The 4,653-nt window shown below is 54.0% G+C and overlaps 1 non-coding gene across 1 annotated transcript; it reads left to right on the top strand.

Moving 5' to 3' along the window:
* Positions 1 to 2,019: 2,019 nt before the first annotated feature.
* On the top strand, positions 2,020 to 2,093 carry TRNAN-GUU. Its single transcript has one exon. It is a non-coding gene; the product is annotated as a tRNA-Asn (tRNA).
* Positions 2,094 to 4,653: the final 2,560 nt, after the last annotated feature.

Genomic DNA, 4,653 nt, shown 5'->3' with positions numbered 1-4,653 from the left:
ACCATACACACAGGAAGCAGAGTGATCACTTAAGGTGAGCTATTAGCAGCAGGAGAGCAGGAGTCGGGGGAGGGGGGAGGAGACCTTTTGTAGTGATAATCAAGATGGGCCATTTCCAGGAGTTGACAAGAACATCTGAGGAACAGTGTGGGGTATGGGTGGGGGAATAAACATGGGGAAATAGTTTTACTTTGTGTAATGACCCATCCACTCCCAGTCTTTATTCAAGTCTAAGTAATTGTATCCACTTTGCAAATTAATTCCAATTCAGCAGTCTCTCTTTGGAGTCTGTTTCTGAAGTTTTTTTGTTGAAGAATTGCAACTTTTAGGTCTGTAATCGAGTGACCAAAGAGATTGAAGTGTTCTCCAACTGGTTTTTGAATGTTATAATTCTTGACGTTTGATTTGTGTCATTTATTCTTTTACATAGAGACTGTCCAGTTGACCAATGTACATGGCAGAGGGGCATTGCTGGCACATGATGGCATATATCACACTGGTGGATGTGAAGGTGAAAGAACCTCTGATAGTGTGGCTGATGTGATTAGGCCCTATGATGGTGTCCCCTGAATAGATATGTGGACATAGTTGGCAACAGGCTTTGTTGCAAGGATAGGTTCCTGGGTTAGTGGTTCTGTTGTGTGGTGTGTGGTTGCTGGTGAGTATTTGCTTCAGGTTTGGGGGCTGTCTGTAAGCAAGGACTGGCCTGTCTCCCAAGATCTGTGAGAGTGATGGGTCATCCTTCAGGATAGGTTGTAGATCCTTGATGATGCATTGGAGAGGTTTTAGGTTTCCGGTATAGGGTGGTTTTTATGTGACCATTGCTTATTAGCACCGTAGTGTCCAGGAAGTGGGTCTCTTGTGTGGACTGGTCCAGGCTGAGGTTGATGGTGGAATGGAAATTGTTTAAATCATGATGGAATTCCTCAAGGGCTTCTTTTCCATGGGTCCAGATGATGAAGATGTCATCAATGTAGCACAAGTAGAGTAGGGGCGTTAGGGGACGAGAGCTGAGGAAGCGTTGTTCTAAGCCAGCCATAAACATGTTGGCATCCTGTGGGGCCATGTGGGTACCATAGCAATGCCGTTGATTTGAAGGTATACATTGTCCCCAAATGTGAAATAGTTATGGGTGAGGAAAAGTCACAAAATTCAGCCACCAGGTTTGCCAGGATGTTGCTCACTCAATTCCCTCTGCTCTCCAGCAGGTGGCGCCAGAGAGCGCCGAGCTCGCTCACTTCCCTTTCTCGCGTCGGCTCAGCCCCGGGTTCAAGGCACCAGCCGGGCGGGATTCCAGCCGCAGAAGGTCCCTTCTCCCCGGGGCTCAGTGAGCGCGGAGCATGGGGCTGCTCTGCGAGGACGGACTTGCACACTTGGGATGTTAGTGAAAAACATTCCTTCTTGGCTGAATAAAGGGCAGAGATCTGCACTTAGCCTGCCCGGAGTGTGGGGTCCCCCAAACCGACCCTCACTCGCTAGGCAGGCATCACCCTTCTGCTGGGGGAAAAGGCCACACATCCCCACTCCCCAACTGTGCGGGGGGGAAGAGCCAATGAGACCTTCTAGTAACAGGGAAAGAGAATCAAGCCTGTGTTTGGGAAAATCAAATGACCACATTCAGGGCCGTCCCTAGCCATTTGAGTGCCCTACGCAGCTCACCCGCTGGGAGGCTGTGTGGGGCCCCAGGCCTCCCCCTCCCCCAGGGTCTGGGAGGCAGGAGCTGTGGGGGCACTTTTGGGGGCCCCACAGGCATTAGCGGGGGGCGGGGAGCAGCCCAGTCTGCTTCCCTTGCCCTGGACCCAGCCGTGTCGCTCGGGGGGTGGGGTTGGGGAAAGGGAAAACCGCCCCCCCGCACTCACCAGCAGTGGCGGGAAGCTGAGCAGCCCGGCCCCAGCCCCAGCCCGATCTACTCCACCAGGTCCCAGCCCCGGCGCTCTGCTTCCCACCGCAGGTGAGTGGTGGAGCCAGGAGACCTTTGTGCTAGGGACTTTTGCACTCACTACAGGCTTGTGTCTATGTCTCTCTGTGGTGCAATGGGCTAGCGCATTCGGCTGTTAACCGAGAGGATGGTGGTTCGAGCCCACCCAGGGATGGTGATAAGCCTGTGCTACTTCCTTGCTCTTCAAGACCTGCTAGGAGCCTCCAAGGCCCCTTTTTGCCACTTCAAAACCGACTCTCTTGGCCACAGGGGTTTCAGCGGGTGGCCCTCAGAGTGCGCTGGATGCGAGTCAAAAACCCATCTCCCAGCAGCCGTGCCGGGGGCTCGGGCTTAATCCTCATGGCCAAGCACAAAACCTTCAGCAGGGGAACGTTTCACTCCCTTCCCGCCTCCCGCCAAGTGGTAAGGGAGAAATGGACGAGACACGCCAGCTCGAAGATGCCTCCCTCCCGCTTCCCTGTTGGCTGCACACAGCCCTTGGCGTGTCTCATGGCTCACCAGGGAAGTGGGGCCATGCTGCCCCAGCCTGAGTCCCGGCCGCAGCCTGGCTCGCCCTGGCTGACAGAGCTCAGAGCCCCACGACTCAATGGCAGGTCGAGTCAGGGCCACGTAACCCGCCCTCCCAGTGCTCCGGGGCTGGGGCGGCTGGGGCTGTGCAGCCCCCTCTGGAGCTGGGAGGAAGCCTGGGGGCACAAGCCTCTGGCAGGAGCTGGCTGCTGCAGTGGGGGGGGCGGCTCTGGGCTCCAGCAGGGTTTGTGGAAGGGGCGGGGCCTCAGGTGGCAGGGGTGGGGCAAGGGGTTAGTCTCCCCCAGATGGTGGTTCACGCCCCACCCCTGGTGTTGCAATGGAAGAGGCTGCCCACTCTGTACTTGTAGCGAGGTTCCCCCACTACGTGGCCACGCAGAGGCTGCAGGAGACAGGCGGGTGATGGCAGGGGAAGGGGCGACGCGGGAGACGGCCGGGTGACGGCAGGGGAAGGGGCGTCGCAGGAGACAGGTGGGTGACGGCAGGGGAAGGGGCGTCGCAGGAGACAGGTGGGTGTCGGCAGGGGAAGGGGCGACATGGGAGATGGGCGGGTGACGGCAGGGGAAGGGGCGTCGTAGGAGACAGGTGGGTGACAGGAGGGGAAGGGGCGATGTATTTCAGCTGACTGAAGCCTTGGCATGGATAGCGGTAGAATCACAGAATCATAGAATCATAGAATATCAGGGTTCGAAGGGACCCCAGAAGGTCATCTAGTCCAACCCCCTGCTCGAAGCAGGACCAAGTCCCAGTTAAATCATCCCAGCCAGGGCTTTGTCAAGCCTGACCTTAAAAACCTCTAAGGAAGGAGATTCTACCACCTCCCTAGGTAACGCATTCCAGTGTTTCACCACCCTCTTAGTGAAAAAGTTTTTCCTAATATCCAATCTAAACCTCCCCCATTGCAACTTGAGACCATTACTCCTCATTCTGTCATCTGCTACCATTGAGAACAGTCTAGAGCCATCCTCTTTGGAACCCCCTTTCAGGTAGTTGAAAGCAGCTATCAAATCCCCCCTCATTCTTCTCTTCTGCAGACTAAACAATCCCAGCTCCCTCAGCCTCTCCTCATAAGTCATGTGCTCTAGACCCCTAATCATTTTTGTTGCCCTTCGCTGGACTCTCTCCAATTTATCCACATCCTTCTTGTAGTGTGGGGCCCAAAACTGGACACAGTACTCCAGATGAGGCCTCACCAGTGTCGAATAGAGGGGAACGATCACGTCCCTCGATCTGCTCGCTATGCCCCTACTTATACATCCCAAAATGCCATTGGCCTTCTTGGCAACAAGGGCACACTGCTGACTCATATCCAGCTTCTCGTCCACTGTCACCCCTAGGTCCTTTTCCGCAGAACTGCTGCCTAGCCATTCGGTCCCTAGTCTGTAGCGGTGCATTGGATTCTTCCATCCTAAGTGCAGGACCCTGCACTTATCCTTATTGAACCTCATCAGATTTCTTTTGGCCCAATCCTCCAATTTGTCTAGGTCCTTCTGTATCCTATCCCTGCCCTCCAGCGTATCTACCACTCCTCCCAGTTTAGTATCATCCGCAAATTTGCTGAGAGTGCAATCCACACCATCCTCCAGATCATTTATGAAGATATTGAACAAAACCGGCCCCAGGACCGACCCCTGGGGCACTCCACTTGACACCGGCTGCCAACTAGACATGGAGCCATTGATCACTACCCGTTGAGCCCGACAATCTAGCCAGCTTTCTACCCACCTTATAGTGCATTCATCCATCCCATACTTCCTTAACTTGCTGACAAGAATACTGTGGGAGACCGTGTCAAAAGCTTTGCTAAAGTCAAGAAACTATACATCCACTGCTTTCCCTTCATCCACAGAACCAGTAATCTCATCATAAAAGGCGATTAGATTAGTCAGGCATGACCTTCCCTTGGTGAATCCATGCTGACTGTTCCTGATCACTTTCCTCTCATGTAAGTGCTTCAGGATTGATTCTTTGAGGACCTGCTCCATGATTTTTCCAGGGACTGAGGTGAGGCTGACTGGCCTGTAGTTCCCAGGATCCTCCTTCTTCCCTTTTTTAAAGATTGGCACTACATTAGCCTTTTTCCAGTCATCCGGGACTTCCCCCGTTCGCCACGAGTTTTCAAAGATAATGGCCAAGGGCTCTGCAATCACAGCCGCCAATTCCTTCAGCACTCTCGGATGCAACTCGTC

This window comes from Chelonia mydas, chromosome 12 (assembly GCF_015237465.2).
Source record: "Chelonia mydas isolate rCheMyd1 chromosome 12, rCheMyd1.pri.v2, whole genome shotgun sequence".
NCBI lineage: Eukaryota > Metazoa > Chordata > Testudines > Cheloniidae > Chelonia > Chelonia mydas.
The sequence above is the reverse complement of the archived record's forward strand: the minus strand, read 5'-3'. Positions and strand labels throughout refer to the sequence as shown.